The sequence below is a fragment of the Neopsephotus bourkii genome, unplaced genomic scaffold (assembly GCF_033783945.1).
Source record: "Neopsephotus bourkii isolate Nb327-2 ecotype Australia unplaced genomic scaffold, CSIRO-AGI_Nbou_v1 NB_860, whole genome shotgun sequence".
Classification (NCBI taxonomy): domain Eukaryota; kingdom Metazoa; phylum Chordata; class Aves; order Psittaciformes; family Psittacidae; genus Neopsephotus; species Neopsephotus bourkii.
The window spans coordinates 2,489,149-2,504,887 of record NW_026901356.1 but is presented as its reverse complement, the minus strand read 5'-3'; the positions used below and the strand labels follow the sequence as shown (position 1 = coordinate 2,504,887).

At 37.8% G+C, this 15,739-nt stretch overlaps 1 long non-coding RNA gene across 1 annotated transcript in view; it reads right to left on the bottom strand.

Moving 5' to 3' along the window:
- Nucleotides 1–13,515, bottom strand: part of LOC133213976 (uncharacterized) — a 31,442-nt gene extending 17,927 nt beyond the window's left edge. Inside the window, exons 1-2 of the long non-coding RNA XR_009725945.1 lie at nucleotides 13,361–13,515; nucleotides 9,964–10,067 (exon numbers count right to left, since the gene is read on the bottom strand). This is a non-coding gene — a long non-coding RNA (uncharacterized LOC133213976). The remainder of the gene's footprint in view (nucleotides 1–9,963; nucleotides 10,068–13,360) is intronic.
- Between the last annotated feature and the right edge of the window lie 2,224 nt (nucleotides 13,516–15,739).

Here is a 15,739-nt window from a genome sequence, read left to right as displayed (position 1 = left end):
CTACCTGACCAAAAACTGCTGGGTTAGGTTCAAACCCCACTGTTTATTCCAAATTTACTATCCTAGTTATACAGTTAGAGGGTGTTCTGTCACACTGATAGCAAGAGTACAGGAAGGTCTATGTATTGGGATTATATTCTGTGTATCATGTAGTTCAGGTGGATTCCAGCACTTCTGTTTAAGTAGAATGAAAGTGCAGGTGACAGGGAGACCTAAGGCAGTTGCTTTGCTGGGTTTTAGCTTTTATTTTATTTAACTTCCCCTCTTTGCGTAGAATGAGCATTTAGTTTCAGAGATTTAATTACTTTAATAGAAGATAGGGGTGAGCTAATCTTGAGACTCAGTTGAAATACTGGCCCCAAACATGAACTCACTTCAGGAGGAATATAGAGAATAATCATGAATTGTGTAACACTGTAGTCAGGGGAAATTTTGTCATTGTGCATTATTTAACTTGGCCATTTTCTGGAAATATTTAGTACATTCCTGGCTCTTTTTGCAGAGATCCATCTTTAAAAGCAGGGTTGTTGTTTTACATTTTAAATGTAAAAAATACTCTAAAAATATAGTAAACTCAGAAAAAAATCTCAAGTAACCCTCCTGAATTTTTCAACTGCATTTTTAAATCACAGATTATTGGGATTGAATGATTTAATTCTTCTTTTTTATATCAGTGCATTTAGAATTCTGACCTTTTCTGAAAACATTAGTAACTGGTGAAAACTATTGTGCCTTCTAGTTGAAATGCTGATTTCTGTACACTGTGCAGATTGCTTGAGCTGACTGGTATGAAATTTGATTTGCATTAATCAGCCACAGGCAAGGGCAAAATGAAATGACTGTGACCCATGAGAATTTAGAATATTTACAAAATTATGCTTCTGAGCAGCATGGAAAGCAACGGCTAATGTAGGGCATGTTCTGTCTGATTCATGAAGTGAATCACCCTAATCCAACCTGGTTGTCAGAAGAATTTGGGCTGTGTTCCTTGAGTAAGAGGCCCTTCAGCTGTGATTTGACAAAGAACATAGGGTGTGATACTGAGAAAGAATATGCCATAGTGAATAGGAATTTAAACATTCCAGCTTCAGCAGGTGTGTGTGTCCCAGCCCCAAACACCCACCTAGCCAACCAACCAGTGCTAATGCTGTACTGAGCATTGCCCAGACAAGGAGCAGTCCCGAGGGACTCGGCCACCTCTCCACACCATTGCCTATGGCAGTGGTTACCTTTGACTAAACAGCGACTAAACCTTCCCCTTCTGTGTGCTGTAGCCTGTAGCTGGGTGTGAATGAAGAACTTCAGGAATTCTGTAAAAGGTATCTTCGAGGGTGTAATTTTGGCTTACATAGGTGAGCCACTGAAATCAGAGTTTGAGGCTTCCTTGTGCCAGATGGGTTGCAGAAATGTGTCAGTGGAATGGCAGGGTCTCTCTTGGGCTTTTCTGCTCAAAACCCAAAAGGTGATTAATTTAGACTTGAAGTTTTCCACCATATCCCAGTGCTAAATCCAGCCAATAATTATACTACAGGTAAAAGTACTTGCCTGACTAAACTGTTCCATGAGAACTTTTTCAACCATACTTGGTTTTGTTTTTATGCTCTACTTAAGTCTGCACTAGTCACAGAGTTGGTAACAAGTGGTTGATAAAGAGTGTTTTTAAGACACAGAAGGTAATTATGCACTGTCAAAGTTATATATACCTTTCTTTCCAGCTGAGCTTTGTGAACACTTAACATAGATAAATGTTATGATGATTGTAAATTGCATGTGATATTGCATTTGGTGCTGCTCAGCATAGCTATGCAAGGAAAAAATATCACTGCTATGTCACTATCGGGACATATTAATTTTCTCCATAATGTTAGTTCATCTTGGTCTTTTGTGTGGAGTTAATGCATTCTGATTATGTTGATGTGGCTTTGAACTCTGAAATATTGCAGTATAAGGCATACTGCTAAGTTAATTAAAAATATGAATTTATTTTTCATATGAGCAGCTAAACTTAAGTATCTGTCCCAGATTTCAATGTCATTGGGCCGTGTTTACATTTAAACTTTTGGGTCTTTTTTGTGGAAATAAAATGCTGAAAACTGTGAAGGCAACTTGAATGTATTTCTCTCAAACCCCAACTGGACTGTTTCATTTCAGTATCTTGTGACAAAACCAAAGGGGTTGAAGAGTACAGATCTGCCTAAAAGAGAACTCTTGTACTCAGCACTGTGGAATAAGATCATTTGGGCTGCAGGAAACACAAGTTCAATTTTCTCCTTTGACTGATGTAATCCCAGTGAATGTTTTTCATAACAAGCAAGTACAACATGGAGATTTTCATCAGGCAAGCAAATCACATTTTTATCTGCAGATCCAGGAATGCTGCTTTTGGGTTTGGTTTTTTTTTTTTTTTTTTTTATCATTACACCAGATAAATCAAAAACACTGATACTGGTGGCACTGGATGAAGTTGGCCAGTGATCACCTACTACAGACCTGGTGGGCACTGAATCTGTCAGGTAATAAGACTGTACTCACTCATGGTATCGTTAGTGAATTATACCTTAAATCACGTAGTTTGAGTTTACTAGTTGAAGCCTCAGTCAGAACAAAGACGAACAGAAATTGCTGCTGTTAGTAGTGTGCCTGAAATGAGGCTTATAGTCTATGCTGAATTCTTCACACCTGGTTGTTAATACAATGAAAACTCCACACCTGAAGAATTACAGAAGTAGCCAGGATCTCGGTCCATCTACACCTGTAGCTAAGAAACTATCTCAAAGTTCAAAATATGAAAGATGCAATATTAACAGCCATGGAACAGTAGTGTTTCACTTGTCAGAGATCAACTGTTTCCTGCAATAAACTAGCAAAAATAGATCATGGTAAAACATAGGTGTGTGATATAATGGGAGAAATCTCTACTACAGAAAACTTTGGATATGGGTCACTAACTTGAGGGAAGCGCTCACCTCCTTTATTTGTTTCCATTATGTAATGAGCACCACAAGATAGCATCCCATTATCCCATTGTGCCTTAATTTTTTTCAGAATAGGGCTCAGAGATGTTTTTATATGCCAGTTCTCTGCAGGGAACATATTTTTCTTGTGTAGGAAATACATTTCTTAATGTATATGAACATTTTAATAAAAACATAACTGATGGACTGAAAGGCTGTTTCCCTTTACATGAAAAAAACCTCCCTCTGAAGCAAACAATTTTTGTAAATTACATCTCTCACTGCACTCTGCTCTGGTAATTTATAAAGGCTCACAGTCATCATTATTTCAAAAGATTAATTTTGTTTAACTAGCCGATTGAGCAGAGCAAGACATTAGTGGGATAGTTAGCTCTGTGTCACAATATACTAGATAAAGGATTATGCCCCACTTAAGAATTAATAACATTTTAAACCTCTACATAAACTATTTTTTATCAATAAACATGTCTCTGTCAGAGGGCCAGATGCACTCACAGGTCTTAATTGTTCAATCCAGTGTCTAATCCCCACTTGATCAAGTTTTTACTGACTTAGCAGCTGTCTGGAGAGTGACAAATTTATGATTCAATTGCAATTTCATCTTAAACTTGAGACTGCATGATCATTTGTGGGAATTAGCTACCTGATAAGATAACGAGGGTGGAAGAAGTGCACATAATTCTGTGCAGCAGAATTGGAGTGTTGCAGAACTCCTTAGGATGCATTGGAAAGACACAAATGGCCATTAAGGGATTAGCCCATCGTTGATTGAGTGGCTGCACAGAGTTGAGGTTTGCTAAATCACTGGAGCGGTAGGTCATTATCCTTGGATACAGGAGACAGTTGAATCTGTGTCCAAATGCGTGAGCTGTAAATTGGAGCAAACGGAGTGTGCCAAAATAGAAAAATAAAAAATGCTGAACCCTTGTTCTTCAACTGTTCAAGTTTCCAGGTCATACCCCAAGCTTTTTTTCTTTCTTGGCATAAAAAATATTTTTTCACTGCCTTTAGTATCAGCATATTCTTGTCTCTGTAATATCTTTTGAGTGTATTGCTTCCCCTTCAGTGCTATCAAATTTGTGCTTAGTTAACAAATGCTGAAACCTAGATAACATTTTAGAAACTGATTAGGAAAGCAATGTTAGGAGTTTCCCTCTCCAGTTTTGATGTGTTGCATATAGTCACTGCTAAATATGTAATTAAAACAAATGAGTTTTTCTCATTTGGGCTTTTTAATGACAATATTTTGTTAAGTCTCTTTTCTCCAATAGTTTTACGAGCTATTGAGGTAAATCAGCAGTGCTCTGTAATAATCTTGTTTATTTTGAAGAACTGTGAGTAATGTCTTTGTTAAAAATAAATACAAATCCTTTTTTATTTTTTTATGAAAAGAGAAATTATAAAATGCTGCAGGAATAACCCAACATTCCTGTCTTCCTTGAACATGTGTTGATGCAGCTGATGAGTAAAATTAACCACTGAGCAATTCCACTTCGGAGCTCTGTAACAATATGTCTAAAGACTATTTGGCAGTTCAAATTAATAGGTTAAATATGTCAAATTTCAGAATTTCTGCTGTGCTATGGCCTTTGGCTAGCCTGAATAAGCCCAAGATCTCTTGCAGCTATTTCTCTGTGAGGTGAACTTAATGATCTCTTTTCCCAAGCTATAGATGCATCTAATATTGTTTGATTTATCTGAATCTAGAAGAGCACATAGAGGGAATAGTTTTCTGAAGCATAGAGTATTTCACTAGGAGTCTGAACTGGTACCAGCTCCAGAGAAACATGGTTAATTTTGATCATGCAATGACCAATGTTACCTTCCTAAAACAACAATAAAATCAGCAGTACAGAACAGAGATGGAGCTGGAGGCCAAAGCTGAATATTGTACTCACCTGTAAGTAAATGCTTTTAATATAATTATACTTCACTGAAATTAGCAGAGAAGGCAGGTGAATGTGTTCAGCAGTAAAGGTTTTAGGCCAGGTAAAGTTACGTAACCCCAAACAAATGTCCTGTTTTGCCCAACACTCATCAGGTGGTACCAGGAATATTATTTCCCACATCTTTTACATTCTACCAGTCTTGGTATAACTGCTGGAAAACTACTGAGGAACCTGGGCCTTTGGAAAACCCCCATACCTAATACAGAAAGTAGAAGGACTGGGACAGTGTAGCTGTCTTCAGTGAGAACGGGAACAAGATAAAGCAGGGGCTAACTTTAATAAGTTTGGGGGAAATAAATTGAAAGGGCAAATAAATTGAAAGTGAAAATAGATAGATAGATAGATAGATAGATAGATAGATAGATAGATAGATAGATAGAAAGAAAAAAGCAGAGAGGAAACAACAGTTTTCTAGATTTGGATGTAACTCTAATGGCAAGCCCAAGAGTTTGAATTACCTGAAAAGCTTTATCCACGTTTTAAATGTTGAAATCCTTGGCCAGTTCTACTTTCTAACATTCAGCTGATGTCCAGAAGGTTTGGACAAGGAGATGGTGAGTAGAACTGGGAGAACTAAAAGGAAGGAAAATGCAAGAATAAAATCAATCTGCCAAATTAGACAGAGCAAAGGAACAGGAAGAAAAACAGGAAATAACCTAATAAAATCTAGTGGAAAATAGATAACTTCCAGTGCCCCAACAATTTCCTCTCACAAAAAGTATTGGCAGTATAAAACAAATTAGAGGCACATTTCTGCCTGGCTATGGAAAGTAAGCTATTTAGAGACGACATATGGCATTTTGCTCCCTGCAAAGTGCAAATAACTGTGTCAGGCGTGAGTCTGAAAGCCCCATAGGTGAAGACGAGAGCAGAGATACGACCAAAACAATGCAAGCTGAAAAAAGAACCGGACGGTTAATGAAAATGAACTTCTTTATGTGCAGTCGTGTATCTCTACCCATTTTTATTAGTTCTGCCTTAGAGACTGGGATCACAGGGAATATAGGAAACCTGAAGAAGTAAGGGTAATGCCTCTGTGCCACAGCACCCTATATTTCTGGAGATCTCCTAGGCAGCCAGGCATAATAGCTCTTTGGGACCAGAGCAGAGAAGGGGACATGTAAGCTAGTCAGCTTTATTAACTTACTAGGTTCTGATCTTCACTCTATTAGGTAGCAAAGAGGACAAAGACTTACTGTACCACACTGGGTGGGCTCTCAAAGATGGCATTTGTTTAGGAACCATGTCACAGCACCAGCTGCTCAGTGCTACTAAGTTCTTTCAACAGTTTTCCCAGCAGTTACCTATAAAGATGCATTACAGAGAGTAGCAAGTCTTCCCCCTTTTGCAGAAAGTTTGGCAAATAAGTAATGAACCTATTTGCAAGTGGAACCCTCATTCTGGCGTGTTTACAGGATTTGCACTCTACAGAGTATAATTTTAAAGAGGCTCAGAGCTTACTTCAGCTTATTAAAGTAAATATTGTAGCATTAGTTGTTAGCCAAGACCAACAGAAATATAATCAACTTGAGTAACTCTGTACTGAGCAATAACACACATGATTTACTTACTTCACTGTTTAAACTGATCTTCCCTAGAAGCAGAAAGTGTATTGGAAGCCCAGCTCAGTTGTGTGAAAGTTAAAATATGCACTTAAAATGAGAAAATAATTCTTATGCAGGATTCCACAGGTGAATGAAAACACTGTGTTAATGGTGTGACTTATTTATGTGTGTTTTTATCCTGTGCATATATACTATGGGATATAGAAGAAAGGAAATTAATCACAATTAAAGTGAATCCGGACTATGGAATGTACTTTATAGAATCAAAATGTTTAAAAACACACATGTATTTTCAGCTTCAAATTTATAATAGATATTCATGGAATAAAATTAGTATCTTTCACAATACTATATAAAAAAAGGAATCCACTTTTTTGTTTACATCATTTCCAGCTTTAGAATGACAAAATGAACCAGGGCGTACCATGCAATGATTTCACCCGTTGACACAAGTGAAAAGGATAGAACAGACATAATACATCTGGTTTACGACTTTTAATTGCCTTTGTGACCCAGTTCATACCAAATCCTCTCAAGGCAAAGTCTTTTTCTTTGTATGCATCATGGGGCTAAATCTCTATCTGAAATATGTTGCTTGAAAAAACACCGCCATGTTAAGAAGTAACAATATTTCTTGCTCACATAAATCTTTAGTACTTGCAGGTGACCTGAGAAAGTGAGAAGTGGAGAGTTCAGTTGTCTGGTGAATGAGTATGTTAAACTTTCCAAATAAAAGCTATTCCTAAAGCACCAGATTCTTTTAGCAATTAATCACGATACTGTTGTTTATTAGGAAGACAAGCCTGGAATTTTTTAGTAACTCAGGTAACCTTTCATGGTTTGATGGATACAAAAGATAATTGTGTCTGAAGTGATTTAATGAGGCTCTCTGATGTAATATAGTAGTCTGTGACTACTGAGTTGGTGTCTCTCTCCTGGGAATAGGGAAAGGGTATTGGAGGAGGGCATGTGTACAGGAACACACTGTTATAAAAACAATCTATTGCTAATCGGTTACTAGAAATGTCTTCTATGTCACATAGCAAGCCAGAACAGACTGCTGGGATAACAGCTCTGAACTTTACTGGTAGACTGGAAATCCTGGGGCAGCGTTGAGTGGCTTCAACAAAGGAGATCTTACAGAATCAAGAAATGAACAATATGCTCAGCACAATATCCTTTAGAAGCACAGTACTTTGACTTCCCTAAAGTCTGAGTATTTGCACTTTTTCAGTGGATGGAAGTATGGATCCTAAAAAACTTTGCTGTAATCAGAGGCTGAATCACTGTGCATGCCATGGAACTTGGCATCAGATAATGCTGATGGTGGTTATTTTTGTAAGAAATACAGAGGCTTCTGAAATGTAAACATTATCTTCCTTCATGGCAACCGTTCTTTCTATAGGCCAAGCACTAGACCACTCCCTCACACACAGCACGTATGGGATTTAACTGTGCACTGTGTCAGCAGTGCTGGTTTCCTAACAGCAGCGTCACTCACTACCACTCAGGCTATGAGAATGTCAGACATAAGTTAGCAAGATCTTACTGTCTCCACCAGGCAATCTCTTTAAAATTAATTCTTAACTCCTAGTTTTGTAATGTCTGCATTCAAGTAATTCCTGCTTTTTTCCCAACTGTTCAAGTCCAGCCTGTCTTTCAAGAATGGCAATGTAAAATTGCTTGTTCAAGGAACCTGTTCCTTCAGTTGTATCTAATAATTTCATTTCCAAACAGTGTATTTCATTTGGTTTTGTTATTTTGGATTTTTTGTATTTCTTGAACAGTTAACCCCAGGAAGATTTGGTATAAATCTTCCTCATTTGATTTGATATAAATCTTCCTCATGTTGCATGACGATAAGTATTTGGTAGGTTCCAGATGTATGATCTATAAGAAAACATTCCCATTCAGAAAAATGGTGAGTATGTCTGTAGTCTACACACTGCTTAGAAATGATGGATTTGCTGAAGCGCATTCCTGAATTAGAACTGGAGAGGTTGAAATGAAGTTAGTGAGCTCTCACAGATGTACCCGAGCAATTATCATCTGTGATAATGTGAAAAGCATGGAAAGTCTCTCTTGTAAATATTAAGATCCAAATGAGCTTAGAAAACTGGCAGTAAAGAAAGATGAAGTCCCTATTTACAAATGGACCACTTTTGGGCATAGAGCAAGAGGCAGCATAAGAATCCAGAGTGATTTTATTCATGCCCAGCTTATCCATAGAAACTAAAAACTTTGCTTTAGTTTTTAAGTAATCAAGTAGGGGCACACTGAAGTTCTATTGTTTTCTAATGGGAAAATGTATTGTTTTCTGAAACTACTCACTTGTCCTCTGAAAAATCACAACCTTTTCAAGGTATTTCATATTGTAGAACCAAAATAATGTCCAATATTAGGAACTTTGGAGAAATCAGCTTTTACAGAGGAAATACATTTCAGGTTATTTACATGTGCTCTGTAAACACATTTTCACTGCTAGTTTCTTCATAAAATGAAGTATTTCTGAATATTTAGGATGCATATTCAGAAATGAAAACTTAAATGGTCTGCAAATATCCTAAAATTCACAGTGCTAGTGACTCAAGGAAATGGGACATACATCAAAGCATTGGTATTTTAAAGGCAGCAGGAGCATTAAACCCACTGAGGTTTAGGAATTCTGCAGATTCCGAGGATTCTCAAGCTTTGCAAAATATCTGTCCTCAGTTGCAAAGTCATGATTTGCCAGTGCTTTCCCAGCTTTGTCATTTTAGAGCATCCTTAAAGCCAAGAATACCAGTTCCAGATCTCAGTAGATTGATAATGAGTCTAAAATATTACATAGAGGAAGAAAAGCTGAAAAAAATAATGTGGTCCAAGAGCAAAATTGACAGAAACAGTGTGTCACGAAGCAAAAATGAGAATAAAACTTTAAATTAAATGCAGTATAAAATGAGATCTATCCTACTGAATGCATGACAGAACAACAACTGCTGTCCACAGAGCTTTCTAGGAAATACAAGAGAATTTGAAGCTAACGATTTAAAAAATTTGCAAGATTTCCCAATATGATCTTTTGATACTCCATAATTGACAATTACTATTATATATATAAAAAAATGAAAACTTAAATTCCTATCTCTATTTTTATTGTTTCATTTAGATATTTAACATATATTTTCAATGCTAAAGGAAGATTTTTATTTTGATTTCAAACAAAATTTATTCTACAAGATGCTGTACACCACCCATTTCCATTCATATTTCAGAGAAGTTGGAATCTCCCAAGTTTTGCTTTCTTGTGTGAATAAAATCTTTGCAGGCAAGAAGATGGCTTTCGGATCTATTGTTACTGTTTTTCACATAGCAGCAATAAGTGCTGAAGACGCAGAGCTACTTCCAAGAAACGCTCATTACTTTGCTATTGCAACCCATACAACCTCTTTGCACGATGCCAGGATTTTTTTTTTCTGAGAAACCTCTGCTCACATGGGTAAAGCTGTCATGTCCCAGAAGATATCTTTAAGTGCGCAACCATGCCACAGCTGATACTAGATCCATGTGTGTTAACATACAGGGGAGGATTCTGCACACTATGGGTAACGACAATGGCAGTCAGTCACCACCGTACTCCTGTAAGGTATGCAGTATAATTTCTACTTTACAGAATAGTAATTTCAGTTTACAGAGGAAAGCTAATCTAAGTCAACAGCCTGAGCAAGCAAAGCTTCCTTCCCTTTTTCTATGTAAGCTGTGCAAGTGTTACAGTAGTTGGGAACTGGATGAACTATTTGTACATAGGTCACCTTCCCTGTCTTCTCCAAAGTGCTGTTATGTGACAAAATGGTTTATATCTTAATTCATGAAATTTATTTTTTACTGTAAAACAAATGATAATGAGTAGCTCTTTAAACTAATGTTTTATTTCCAGTGAGTCAAAGCTTTGGCATTAGTTTCATGGAAAAAAACATTAATCTTCACAATTGAAATGGAGAGCTGTTGACTGAACATGTCCTGACAAAATTCATATTCAAAACTGTTCACAGATCTTTCTCATCAAATTTTAAGCAATTCATATCTGTTATTGACTGCTAAGGACTAATAACTATTCTTCCTACTCAGGTTCCTTTCCTGTGTCATTTGAAATATTCACTTCCAGAAGCTAGAAGAAAGGCACGTTTAAACATCTGCCGAGATGTTTGTATATGTGTAAGGATCTGTCGGGTGTAATAAGAACAAACATTTGTTTCTTACCCTTAACCTCTGGTTAACTAATAATGTTGTGAGTTGTAGTTCACAGGAGGGAAAGATGTTTGTTCCCAGCTGTGTAATACAGACAAGCCTTGAGGACTGTTGTGAAGTTCTTTGAATAATTTTTTCTCCTCTGTCCTTCTGGGAAATGTACAGAAATTGATACAAGACCCTGCTATCATTCATATGGCAGCAGACTAGGAATGACTGCTAGAACATCCGGGACATGCTTTATGTTTAGCACTGACAATCTAAGCAAGACAAATATGATTTATGGGACAATAGTTCAGATGGGGAATGAATGGAGATGTCTTGGTGAAAATATCAGCATAAATAGGCTGTGTGAAGGAAGCAGGCTTTAAAGAAGGATCTAAAGGAGATTTGGCATGTGGCAGATGGGAAGTTATTCAAACTATAAGAGGCAGCATGGAAAAAAAAGTGAAGCTGAGAGTGGGAGAAAGACATGAAAGGAAGAATAAAACAAGAGGGGCACTGGAAAAGTCTGCTGTTCCTTTCCATATAAATCTAATCCAATACATCTTCATAGCCTGAAAAAGGTGACTAATGAACTTCTGGTGAATTCTGGTGTATCCCTATGGATAATCCTTAATAACATTTCAGAAAATGTCATCAAGTCTTTCAAATCTGGATATTTTGTCTTAGTAAACCAAGAATTTACAGTCTGAAAAAAACTCAGAAATTATTATTTTCATTACTGCAGCACTTTTGTGCAAGAGGCTGTGCTTCTTCAGAGAGTTTATAGCCTGCTTAGACAAAAAATGGGCAAAGGGAAATATTTTCAACAGATTTGTATTACAGAAGGAGACCTGCCAGGATCAAGTGATTTGCTCCTAAAGGAAGCTAAAATGGTGGCAAAAATGAGTCAGTCAGTTCCCGCAATGCTTCCATCAGGATATAATGGCAGCACCAGCTTCCTAGAAGCTAAAGATTCATATTCATTCCTGTTTTGAATAATGGACTCAATTTGCTCACACTATACACCTTAGGAGTGTCCTAGAACAATTTTGAAGGCTGATACATTGCCAGGTCTGTAAGAAACAATATAGTTTCTCAATTGCTCTGGTAGATTTTTGTTCTACTTTAATTTTCTTAGTTGTCTTAAAAGCCATGTATAGCTTTGTTTGTCTTTTTCCTAACTAATCGTGTTCTCAGTCCTTCTTCCCTGCCTTTTTTTGCCAGTAATACAAGCCTTGTCAACCCATCTGTTTGCTGCTTCTCCAGTTAATTTTGCAGTGTGTGCAATGCTTATCAGAAAGCAAGGAATCCTTTCCTTGAGCTGGCTCCTTTTGTCCAGCAATTTTCCTTCCCAAGATCTCCTTCTCCAATGTATTAACTAATTACCATCTTTAGGCCAAGATATACATGGGTAGAAATTATATGTATGCAATGAAAAAATGAAAGAAAGTTAACGTTATTTGTATGTAAGAGGTTACATGGTTACCACCCTCTTTGTGGTTATTTCCTTTTCTTGAGGGAGAGCTAAAAACTGAGTGACTGAGGTAAAAAACGTACAGTAATGAATAAATTTAATGTCCATGTAGATGAAATCAGAGAGGGAAATGTAAAGAATACAAAAATTGAATTCTACCACAACTCCAGAATAAAGGCTGCCAGAATCCCAGCACTGTGAATGTGCCAGGATTTACATCCCACAGCAGCACACAGTGTGTACAGTAGATACTGTGGTTCCGTTTACCCTATTACATAAATAACTTGGTAAGAAATTTTCTGGTTTGGGTTTAGTGTAGCCGTAAAATCTTTCTGTGCACTACCCTGAGACTGAAATTTAATCCATATCTTATCTTCTGCTTGAAAATGAACATCCTTTCTATTCTTATCAAATTTCTGCTTTTTGTGAATTGTTGAGCGTCAGCCATATTCTGTTTGGCAGTTACATGACGTTGCTCCTGCTCAGCCATTTGTTGTGCTGTGTTACCTTTGAAATTCATCCCTCTTTTTATGACTGCACTCCAGAGGCCCTGTTAATAACCTGCCCAGGGCTAATGCTTCCTTGAATTTCGGGCTTGCTCTCATACACTCACTGCTTTCTCATTAGATTGCACAAATCTTTCACTGTGATACAACATTGTTTATAGAGAAGAAAACCCCAGATTACCATGTACTACAGATCTCCTTCTTGCTGTTAGTGAAACTAGCCTTGGACCAGGTGATAGGAGACTATCTTCTTACCATCTAGACTCGGTAAAATAAGTGTCCTTTTTTCTTCATAAGCACATCACGGATCTCAGCACCATTGTATGAACTGGATTCATCAGGTGGAAAGTGTTGCAGTATAACATACAAGCTACTGTGTAATAAAAGCATTCCATGAATAGTTTGGAACTCTCTTATTCGATTTACCTATCAGTCCATCATACTGATGATGATGCATGTATTTAGAGCAAATTATCCTTGAAAACAAAAGCACAGTCCTTCACATTATAGCATTTTCCTCATATAAGGAAGACAAATGCAAAGCCTAAAAAGGCTGCCCCTTTCCTTAAAACATACACTCCAAGGTTAAGACCTTTCCTCTACCCCCAGCCATTTATCAGCCCTCTCTGGCAATGGTTCCCCTGTGCTCCCCCTTATGCCTCAGGCACCATGTCCATACCCACGGGAGGCGATGGTATTTCTGAAGAAAAACTCTGGGTCTGCTGCACAAAAATGCTGAGAAACAACCTGTGGATGACACAGGAAGCAATGTCATGTGTGGATGGCATAGCCAGAGCCCCGAGCACTGGGCTGGCTGAGCCCCCTTGCCTGGGACTGTGCCCCCTTCCCTAGGGCTGTTCCCTGAAGGGGCACAAAATGGCTGCCCTGCCCTGGGGGCTTCCCCACCACCAGAGTCCCCTGGGGTGCTTGGACCTTTTTCCCCTCCTTGGGGAAAGGTATGTGTTTGTGTTGGGCAGTGAGCACAAGGTTAAAAGAGAGAATAAATTCCAAAGGAAATATTTTATTTTCTTTAAAAAAAAGAAAAAAAAAGAATTATGGATAGATTTCCTTGCTTACTGGTAGAAAGCACAGCTCTTGGCAAGCTGGGCCCTGTCAAGGGTTTACTTGGAACTTTAAACAGATACTTTGGTTAAAAAACCTTAAATCTTTCCTTCTTCTAATAACTTTGCGCAGTAAGTGAAAAAGAACAGTGTGGATTTAAATGAGAGGTCTTTCTTCCAGATGAAAATCTTCATAGAACCTACAGAAGTAAGAATACAGTTTACGTTCACTTTATTCTGAGGGAAGACGGTAACTAATTGGCCTATCTGTAATGTTTTTGGAGTGATTCCACTGTAAATATCCTTTATAATTAAACTAACTGGCTGATTTCTTGGACCTGCAGTTCAGATTCTGCTGTGCTGAAGGGATTCTGTTGCATTACTTTCAATGATGATCATGGTCTTCTCATCTGGTGAAACTAATTCACCAATTCTGTGCAGATAAAACTTGCTTGCAGGTGTTGCAGAGTAATAGTTTTCAAGTATTTAGAGTAAATTATCCTATGAGGGTAGTCCTTCAGATTATAGAATTTTCCTAAGGTGGAGAGGTCAAGTCTAAGGTCTAAACTGAGGTAATGATCCTTTCAATTTATGAAAAAGCTTGCATAAAACTGATTGTAAGGATTAAAAAGGTCTGGGTTGCTTGTGGATTTTTTTGTACCCTACCTGAGTATGAAGCTTTAGTATTTTAGTGCATTTCAAAATGCTAATGGACAGGCTGTGGTCTGTGGAGTAGTGAACAGTGTGATGTTGGTGAAGCTCACTCAATTTCTGTGGAAACAATCACCTTGGTTTCTGTGGAATTTGGGTGGGGTTTTGCACCTATGAATTTATTTTATAAAGCTATCTAAAAAGTGAAAAAATCACTAGTAAAATGGCTGGGTGGAGGATTTTTCTGTCTGGTATTTGCAGTTTTCTTTCTCAGAATTATGAAAACTTAAGTATAATAATAGTACAAATTAATTTATGAAAGATATCTCTTATGTAGAAAGCAGTTACTGATTGAAGCTCTGGATTAGAAGTGAACTCTGACTGTCTGCTTCACTGCTTCTGATCTGTTTGCTTGGTGATTTTTATTTTTCCTTAAAATCAGTTTTCATTTGACACTTCAGTATGAACAGTTACCTCTTTTATAGAGATAATTATTTTTTCAGTTTTTGTTCTAAATGGTGTTTATCTGCAGTAGCGAAGATTGCTAGTCATGGACAGAAGGTGGTTGTGTCTAATTCTGTGCTTTACAAATACAAAACTAAAAGAATTTACAGTCCTCATAAAGCGTACAGTCCTGGGTATTGGAGAAGGTGGTTTCCAGACAGCTAACACAGGAAGCGCTACAGCTGTGTTAATCTGTAAGAACATCACGGTAGACTGTAACAGTGAATGTGGACTGAGGATCTCCTTCCAGATATCTCCAGAGGGATCACTCACAGGGCCAGTGATTTACAGATTCCTCTCAATATATTTCAATGTGTGCTGCAACTGACTAGGTCCCTCAGGGTGGAGTAAAAGCCGACATTTGGTATTTCCTTATAACATTTGAAATGAATTGAAATGCAGGAGCACACAGAGACTGACATGATACTCTCTGATGTCTTGTAATTCACTTGATTTGCAGTGTTGCTGTATCACCAAAATGAAATAACTGTATAGAAGTTTTCTCCTCCCCAACAAACATTTGTGTATTGCAGCTAAGGGAGAAACAGAAACCAATTGCAGCTGTGATTACTCATTTTGCCTTTTAGAAAACAGCTGCAAACATTGCATCAGGCATTACCATTGCCAAAGCTGTGTTTTGGAGTACGCATATGGAGAGGATGGTTGTGATAAAGTGAGCTTTCTGGCTCTTTTGGTGGTGCTCTTCCGAGGACACGTCAGCCAGTCCGAGGGCTGAGTCAGCCTGCGAGCAAGTTCTGCAAACCTGCGTCTTGAGCCTTTCCAAAGGGGGGGTCACAAGCCTTGTTAATGTTACCCGACTGCTCCCCCTTGTGCCAGCTACC